The following is a 10426-nucleotide window of genomic DNA, read 5'->3' on the forward strand; positions in this document are numbered from 1 at the left end:
AGAAGGACCGAAGAGGTAAACTTTGAAAATCCGAATCAAGAAAACAGAGCAAACTCTGCTCAAAATCCTATCCTTATTACTGATGATAGTGATAGAGCTCTAAGACAGTATGTTGTGCCAATATTTGATGATCTTAATCTGGGTATTAGCAGACCCGTTATCAAGGCACAACAATTTAAGCTGAAGCCAATCATGTTCCAGATGCTTCACACCGTGGGCCAATTTAGTGGAATGCCTACCGAAGATCCTTACCTTCACTTAAGATTATTTATGGAAGTGAGAAATTCTTTCAAGTTTGCCGGAGTACCTAAAGATGCACTACAATTAAAACTGTTCCTATATTCACTAAGGGACAGAGCTCGACCCTGGTTGAACTCATTGCCACCAAATTCCATTTCCACATGGCAAGAGTTAGCAGAAAGATTCCTCATGAAGTATTTCCCGCCTAGCAAGAATGTTAAGTTGAGGAATGAGATCACTGCTTTCCAACAAATGGATGATTAGTCCTTGTATGAGGCATTGTAAAGGTACAAAAAATTATTACAAAAATGCCCTTATCATGGAATCCCTCATTGCATCCAACTTGAGACATTTTATAACTATTTCAATGCTCATACGAGGATGGTAGTAGATGCCTCTGCTAACGGTGCTCTCCTTTCTAAGTCTTATAATGAGGCTTATGAAATTATCGAAAGGATATTGAGTAGCATCAGGAAGACGAATCGCTGGAGTACATGAAGTGGACGCTTTCAGTTTACTCACATATCAGGTATCTTCGATTTTTTCAATCCTTAAAAAAATTACCACTAATGGGTCTAATAGTTTTGTAGCACAACCACCGAACCAATTTGAAAATATAGCCTGTGTCTATTGTGGGGAAGGACATTTGTTCGAAGAATGTCCATCGAACCCAGAATCTGTGTATTACATTGGTAATTAGAACCAAAATCGAGGAAAAAAAGGACTGCAATCCAATTTCTATAAGCCATCGTGGTGAAACCACCCGAATTTTTCCTAAAGTAACCAAGGGGCTAGAACCAGTAACACTTATGCACAACCTAGACCGACCTAGCCACCTGTTTTCCCCTAACAAGTTCATAAACCAACTCAAGCTGAACCTTCCAATAGCTTAGAGAACCTATTGAAGGCATATATCAAAAAAAAATGACGCCACTTTAAGGAATTTGGAAAATCAAGTAGGTCAACTTGCTACTGAACTTAGGAACCAACCACAAGGTGTTTTGCCTAGTGATACGGAGAATCCGACGAATCCCGGGATGGAGCATTGTAAAGCGTTGACATTGAGGAGCTAAAAGACATTAGAGCCCAACGTTGTCGAAGATGAAGAAGAATCAGCTGATGCTCAAGACTCAATGGAAGTTTAACCGAGTGTTGAAATTCCAGTTTCACTACAACCGGAATCTACAAAACCTGATAAGGTAATTTCTGAACTAGTCAATTCTGATAAACTAATAACTTCATTAGATGCAGAGTTGCCACAGAAGACGAATCAACCAGTTCCAGTAAAGACTCCTCCACCACCCTACCCTCAAAGACTTCAGAAGTAGAGGTAGGAAGTCAAATTCAAGAAGTTCCTAGATGTACCCAAGCAAATTCATATCAACATTCCGTTGGTTAAAGCATTTGAACAAATGCCGAACTACCTCAAATTCATAAATGATATCCTATCTAAGAAACGAAGACTTGAAGAATTTGAGATGGTAGCCTTGACGAAGGAATGCAGTGCATATGTTCAAGACAAACTACCCTCAAAGTTGAAGGATCCTAAATGTTTTACCATATCTTGCAACATTGGAGCAACATATTGTGATAAAGAATTATGTGATTTGGGTGCGAGCATTAACTTGATGCTGATGCCCATATTTAGAAAGTTGGGGATAGGTGAAGTTAGACCTACTATGGTTACACTTCTATTAGCAGATTGATCCTTAGTACATCCAGAAGGAAAAATTGAGGATGTATTGGTACGTGTAGACAAATTTACAGCACGTTTGGTTCGCTGTAATGGAATAGAGGTGTAATGAAATAGAGGTGTAATGGAATAGAGGCGTAATAGGTAATTCTTTTGTTTGGTTGAATGGAATGGAATAGAGGCGTAATAGTATTCTTGTGTTTGGTTGAATGGAATGGAGGTGTAATAGCATAAGGGAAAAAAACTAAAATGACTAGAATACCCTTAGCAGAAATTTGTTTAGGTAAATGATTATTGTTATTAAATTTTAATAAGATTATTAATATCAATAATAAATAATTTAATCATATTTTAACATAATTATTATTAAATATATTTTAATTAAAACATATAATTTAATAAAATTCTTAATAATCAATATTCTTATATGAATTTACTAAAATCATATTATATGATACTATAAAATATGATTTGAAATAATAATTATTAAATATATTTTAATTAAAATATATAATTTAATAAAATTCTTAATAATCAATATTCTTATATGAATTTACTAAAATCATAATATATGATACTATAAAATATAATTTGAAATAATTATTATTAAATATATTTTAATTAAAATATATTATTTAATAAAATTCTTAATAATCAATATTCTTATATGAATTTACTAAAATCATAATATATGATACTATCAAATATAATTTGAAATAATTATTATTAAATATATTTTAATTAAAATATATAATTTAATAAAATTCTTAATAATCAATATTCTTATATGAATTTACTAAAATCATAATATATGATACTATAAAATATAATTTGAAATAATTATTATTAAATACATTTTAATTAAAATATATGATTTAATAAAATTTAAAATAATTATTACTAATAAATTTTCTTATATGAATTTGTATAATTTAAAATAATTATTATTAAATATAATTTAATAATAATATATAATTTCATAAAACTCTTACTAATAAATTTTCTTATATGAATTTGTATAATTTAAAATAAATATTATTAAATATAATTTAATAATAATATATAATTTCATAAAATTCTTGATAATAAATTTTCTTATATGAATTTGTATAATTTAAAATAATAATTATTAAATATAATTTAATAATGATATATAATTTCATAAAATTCTTAATAATAAATATTTTTATATGAATTTACTAAAATCATAATATAACTTGAGAATTATATTCTGCATAAACATGCCCGTTTCTCAGGTTTCGGGGAGGATCGCCTCCTTTCCCACAAAGAAGAAGTGAGAACGAAGCCTCTCTTTCTTCAACCTTCGGCCCTTGTGATGGAGGTCGGCCCTCCGACAAAGCGGTCACGGGGCCTCTCCGGTAAGTCTCTTTTTTATATTATTTTCATTTATAAAAATAAAAAAACAATTATAAAAATAAAGATAAAAAAAAGAAAGATTGAAATAAAAAGAGAATCCTCTTAAAACTTTGTTTTTTTTTTATTTCTCCAGATTTGTAAAAAAGGTAGCTGAACATAAACAAGCATTCGATTTTGGCTTTATAGCCGAAATACAAAACTATTTTTCTCTCTTTTTTGTTTGCGATTTGTTTGTCTGCCGTTTTGTCTTTTTTGTTGTCTTCTTCTTGCGTGTTGCATGCGGTGTTAGAGAAACGTCAGGCACGTAGAGAGGCGGTGGCGTGCGACGTTGGAGCTAGGAAGAGGTGTGGCAGACAAGGAGGCCACGCGAGGCATGCGACTCCTAGGGTTTTTTTTGCTTGAAAATTTTTTAGGTTTTGTGGGCTAATGGGGCTTAGTTTAGTTTTGAGCTTATGGATTAGGTTTGTTTTTGCTAATGGTATGTTTAACTATTCGGACATCTTTATTTAGGTTTGGTTCTTTAGTGGGCCGGGAAAAAATTGGCTGTCACAATTTGGCTTTCAAAATAGCCCTTGAAAACTCCTTGAATTTGCATTCAAACCCCTCCACTATTCATGCCTTTCTAGATTTGCCCCTACCTTAAAATAGCAAGTTTGAAACCTTCAAACTTGCCACATGTGTGGCCGGCAATGGGAGGACTCTATGGCTGCTGATTTTCTCTATTTTTAGCAGCCTACTCAACCTATAAAAAACCCCCTTGGCTGCTTATTTGCAACACCTCTTAAAACCTCTCATCCTTTCACTTCTCTCTCACTTTCTCTCTTCAATCCCCTTTCGTTGTTCTTCATTTTCTTCCCCATTCCCTTGCCGATTGCACCTCTTGAGAAAGAGTCTTTAAACCACCATTGGAAGCATCATTCAAGTGTTCGTGGAAGCCGCGGTTCAACAAAGATAAGCAGAGAAGAAGAAGCAGAGCAAACTAGTCAAGCTTCGGAGAAACATCGGATTTGATTCTTATTCTTTATCCTTTTAATTTCATTGCTGTTGTTATGAACATTTCTGTGAATATTTGTGATGTTGATATGTTTAATTTAATTAATATGGCTTAAATTTAATTCGTGTTAGGTTGATTGAATTTTTTCTACTTAATTTATTAAAATTGTGTTTATATTGTTATAGGCCTTGGTAAGATGTTTGATTAAGTAAAACCATGACTACGTTATTCTTGCATTACAATTGTAAGGTAACTATTAAATTAATTATTTAAACGGATTGAAATTGTAGTTAATTGACACAATACTTAATCAGTGCATGTTTAATCATCTAAGGTAGCTGAGGGTTAAATTAAGCAACGGTATCTAACGGTACATTAGCCTTGCATAACTTGCAAGATTAATGTGATTAAACTGTTTCAAGGTAGGAACACATTGTTACCTCACGTAATCTTTTATTAGCTTATGAGATTGAATTGATTGTTTGAATTGGCATAGAGATATGTACAAGAGATTATTTTAATTTCATAAGTATGTATGTGCATTAACACATTTGCTTATTAAATTTTTTTAATCGGTTGAATTGACATAAAGATATAGTCAAGAGATAAATGGATTTTGGTAGGTGAGTATGTTCATAAGTTAGCAAATTACCAATTTTCCATGAATTTATTCGTAACAACATGAACATAAGTTTAGTAATTCTAAGTTAAGAAATGTAATTAATCTAACACAATTATGTCATCTTGATTAAAATCATCTTTTGAAATAGTGCATTGGAACTTTTAATTTCTTTTTATTTATTTTACTTGGTTAAAATCTTAGTTTTTAATCAACTCCTCAAATCTAAATATTTTTCGTCACCAAAGTGTTTTTAATTGCATTCATAAATAATTCTTTTCACAGTCCCTGTGGGTACGATAACTCGACATTTACTTGTTACTTTATTACTTGTTGCGATGGCGTACACTTGCACATTTCCGTCGTTCCACTAGCTCGTATTTCTTTTTCAGCTGAGCTTTGAGCTATTATATTCTAGCCAATCTGCTCAAATTTCATTCTGACTCAAACACTGAAAATCCCCTGACAAGTTTGAATAAAAAATATATTTTTATCTAATTTATCAAAAAGGCTATAATTTTTAAAAAAAAAAAGATTAAAACTAAATTTTTGTTGAGGTTTTCTACTTTTTTTTATAATTTATTTCGTTTTCACTCTTTTTCCTCCCTAGTCGTTCCTCTCATCTCCCTTTCCTATTCTCTCTCAATTTTTCCCTTTCTTCTTCCTTGTGTCATCCCAAATATTGTGTTTCCTACCGTTGTTGTGTCGTCGCTTTGGCTGTTATTGTTGCTACTATTTTCCAGCCATATTACCAATCTTTTTAATATTTAACTCAATCCATTGCTGCTCTAAAATCGCCCCAAGTCAGAGTCTCATTGCTGCATTAAACCTCAATAGTCGCCCCTCTTCTCCACTAGTGGTGGTGCCCATTTGTTCCCATTTCCTTCTCTTTTTCTTCTATTGTCGATTATTGTTGTTGTTTTTACATCCATTTTACTACTCTTTCCAGCCTCTTTGCTATTGTTTTTTTTTATCACAAAAATAATCTCTTTTGCTATTCATTTAACCTCTTTATTGCCACTCAAAACAACCCCTTTGCTGCCAATTCTTGTAGTGTTGCTGCCCCTTTAAACACCATTTTTAGGCTGCTACTTTTCTTCCTTTGACGCGCCATTGAGATATATTTTGTTATATCATGCATGAATGTTAAGAATTGTGGCATGAGATTGGATTTATTAACAAGTTGTGAACACTAAGTTTTCAACTACAAAATTGGATTTTTTTTGGAAACTCTAAATACGAATAAATGGTCAAATATGTATGATGTTGTTAAATTTAATGAGAATATTTTAATAGGAGTTTTAATTAAACTTGGCAGAAAGTGATGTCCACTATAGTTTTTTACAAATTAAGCGAATGTTTTGAAAACAAGATTATGAGAGTTTGCTTGTTTCTTCTGGGCCATTTCGGTGGCCTATGTGACCTTCAAAATCCGTTCATAACTTTTGGGCCGGGTTGGGGAGGTTATAGATAACTTTACTTAAGGTACCGATACTTTTGAGCCAAACTTGTCAAAAGTCACATTTTGGTGCCTTTTAATGCTAAACCAACTCTATTACTCAAATGGTGCTTAAAAGCACACCCAAACCTGCGCAAAGCCACCAAGACACATACTAAAACATCCATTTTACCATTTCCAATATCATCCAAACCATTATACATCAATTAGTTACTTAAACATAGCATTTTAACCTATGAATTCAGAAACGATTCAAACATAGATAACCATTCAATTCCATCATTCAACCAAACCATTTCACTTCTAAACTTGTCATTCAAATTCTTCATTTAAAGCTTAATATAATACAAAGCATACATGCATATATAATATGAACATCAACTTTCTCAAAAGCAACCATGAACCAAGTTTCAAACCAACTATCGTTTCCAAGTGAACTCATATATAACACCTATGTACGTGCCACATAACCAGACTTTAAAATGTTTGAAAGATTACCAAATTAACAATGGGATAGTGTGAGCTTTTCAACGATCCACTTGACATGTTCTGCAAGTTAGCAATCTATAGGGAAAGGAAAAACAATAGGGGTAAGCATATCGAATGCTTAGTAAGTTCATAGGAATTAAACCATAACTTATCTCAATAACAATTTAATACGATAAACTACTATCTTGACAAGTTTGCCTGAACAAGACAATCGCAATTCAACAAGGTGAGTTCAACATATATCTTATCGTATAGTGATTCAAACATATAATATTCTAATCCACTTATAATTAACATTTTAGTGACATTCACATAATCAATCAACATTTAATCAATTTAATAACAAATTCATACCATTTCATCTATTTATCAACAATACATCCAATTTCAATTTAATAACAATCACTATTTTGTTTTGTTGTTCGAATTCCGAATCGAATTTATAGATTTGCCACATTTCCATGTCATCCCTCCGGGCTCGTATATCTGGTTCACATGATATTTCACATGCCATCGATATTCATAAATTGTAATTTAGCTTTGTATTACCAAGTCACATTATCAATCAAATTTATATATCATTTATTAAATATCATATTTTATACCCTTATTAACTTGACTTGGACTCGAATGAATACACGGATCCAACCAACACACCAATTTGGCACCCAGTGTTTCAATCGGACAATGTCGAAGTAAATAGTTGCACTCTGTGCTCATCGGTATAACTGAAGTAAAAGTTATGTCCATCACTTATCGACACGTAGTTAAAGTGACCCGTACTCTATCAATTCTATGACATGCCAGCTTTATCTGACTCTGCTCGAACAATTAATAAGATAATAAATAATCCAATTTCATTATAGGTTTGACTCCCATTATATTGATTTCAGTATCATCAATTCATTAATAAAGTTATCATTTCATACATATATAGTATAATTTATCTCAATTTCAAGTCAATTTCACTAAGTTATACTATTTTCAATTCTTTTCGGTTTAGTCCTCTTCTCCATAATAATTCACAAACATACCAATACGATTCAACCAGTCTTACTTAACTATCAATTCATTAAATAACTCAATTTATCAATCAATTTACCGATTCTTTACAATTTAGTCCATATCTCACCTTTCGTACCAAATTATAGACAATTTAAATTATTATCGACATACACAAATTCATAATTCAAGTATATAATAATTTAAATACAATCATACCATATGAACTTACCTAGTCAGAACAGTAAAAAATCAAATCGTTAAGGACTTATCAACAACTTTACCTTTTTACCAATTATCCTTGGTTTGGTTCATATTGGGAGAACAAATTTATCACAAGAGATTAAAGATATCCTGTGAGGGTAACACACTTATGATAAGGTCATTTGACAAAGACTGATTGAGTTGCTTTCGTAATGGTATGTCATTAAGGAAAGCTCAGTTACAATACTATAGTGTAATGACTTTGTGACTAAATGAGTTTATAATTAATAGACGAAAAGCTGTAACTTAATTATAAATCATTTGGGCTCTAATAAAAAAATTATCTAACATTTTTGAATTTTCATTTGTCTTTTTCTGCCACATTCTCACTTCAAAATTTATTTTCACATATTTTCATATTCAATATAAAATTTTCCTTTCATAAAAATTCTTTATCTGACTTATTTCCAAATTTTCAAAAAAAAAAAAAATCACTTTATCTACTCCTTGAACGATGTCAAATGTCAAAACCATAATTTTTTGGCATTAGACTCATGGGTGTCAAGACCCCGTTGAACTAAACTCAAGTGGTTGTGCCTATGTGCAATAAATGCTCATATTAATGTCTTTGGCTCGGTCCCAACATCCATCAATATCAAGGTGAAGCCAAAGACATTGATTCTGGTAGTTTAAGATAATATAAGAAAAAGAGTAAGCTAAGGAGAGAATCAACACATGATCATTGTTAATGCAATTCAGACACGGTGATCTTACTTTGCGGATTGCTTATTGATTTAAACTTAATGCACCCTTACAACTACAAATAATTGCAACTCCAATATTAAACTCAATCGCTACAAACACTCTCCCAAAATATCCTTACTTACAATTAGTGAAAAACTCTCCAAGACAACCTATCAAGTATATCGAACAAAACCGTCAAAGTAAACACAAAGTTGAAAAGACACTCCAAAAACCCTTTAATTTTTGCAAGTCGACATGTTGCTTTTTTATAGGTTGTTTTAGAAACATTCATTTAAAAGTTAATTTTATCAAATTCTTCATAAACATAACGATATAATTCTTTTAAGAACTCAAATAATTATCCTCCTTTACATGTGTGAGGTGAATGAATAAGATAATTCTTGTTTTATGAGCATAGTCACTTAATCATTTGATGCATAATAATATTTAAATAAAAATAAAAATAATTAAATATGAGTTTCAACCGAATACAAAATAAAATAAATAGTTAAAAGTTTATAATTAAGAACACCTGTTGAATTCTTGAATCGTATAAAGAGGATAATCTAACAAATTGCTGGTAGATAATTTATGGAAATTGAGCTCAACATTTATACAGATTGAGTTTAAAATAATTGAAGAATTAAGTTGTTTGGTTGGGGTTTTTTGGAAGGTTTTGTTCGGATATTTTAAATAAACTAAATTGTTGTTTAGGTATATATAGGTGTGTACATTATTAACTTATCAGTTGTCAATTCCTTGACTTTGTTTGTTTGTTTTCTTGTCCTTTTTGACAAGTGGTAGACATGATAATGAAACGTGATTTACAGTCGCCTCTATGTGCCATTGTTAATTCCCAAGGTATCATGTCATCGAGAAATAGACATATTTTATTTTTCAAAAATTACAGATATTACATCCACTAATTTAATTATATATCATAGGCCATATAATCTTGTTGGGAGAAATAATGAATGCCGAATTATATCATAAAATAAATATAAAGAATATAAACGTAAATAAATTATATATGAAAAACGAAAATATATATGAAAATGTTAAATTTTAAATTAAGTTTTAAATATGATTTTCTTCATATTTATAATAATAACTATGTATTATTACATCAATTATAAATTCCAAACAATCTAAATAAACCATCAATACTCTTTTTTGTAAATACATTATTGATATGTAATTATATATTTTGAATTGTAATTTACTACCAACCTAATTTATAACCACCATAATAATAGATAGTGAATATATTTATTACTACTTAAAATGTCAACCATTCATTTCTTTGAAATCATTCAAAGATTATTTTTCAAGTTAATGTCATATACAACAATAAATATATAAATGAAAATATATATAATTTTAATGTCATTGTAAAAAGTAATAGAAAAATCATTAATATTTATTATGAAAATTAAGATAAAATTACGGGAAGTAAAAACACAACCATTAAGAAATAATTTACCTAAAATAAAGTATTCAAAGTTCATCTTTATCCCTTCCATTTTATGGATGTATGAATATCATTATTTGTGAGAATGTACAAATTGTTTTAAAATTTTAAAATATATTTAATATTTTATTAAT

The 10426-nt window shown here is 30.3% G+C and overlaps 1 non-coding gene across 1 annotated transcript; it reads right to left on the reverse strand.

Annotated features, from left to right (window-relative positions):
* Nucleotides 1-459: 459 nt before the first annotated feature.
* Nucleotides 460-566, reverse strand: LOC128042655 (small nucleolar RNA R71). Its single transcript, XR_008198170.1, has one exon. It is a non-coding gene; the product is annotated as a small nucleolar RNA R71 (small nucleolar RNA).
* Nucleotides 567-10426: the final 9860 nt, after the last annotated feature.

Source organism: Gossypium raimondii, chromosome 7 (assembly GCF_025698545.1).
Source record: "Gossypium raimondii isolate GPD5lz chromosome 7, ASM2569854v1, whole genome shotgun sequence".
Classification (NCBI taxonomy): Eukaryota; Viridiplantae; Streptophyta; class Magnoliopsida; order Malvales; family Malvaceae; genus Gossypium; species Gossypium raimondii.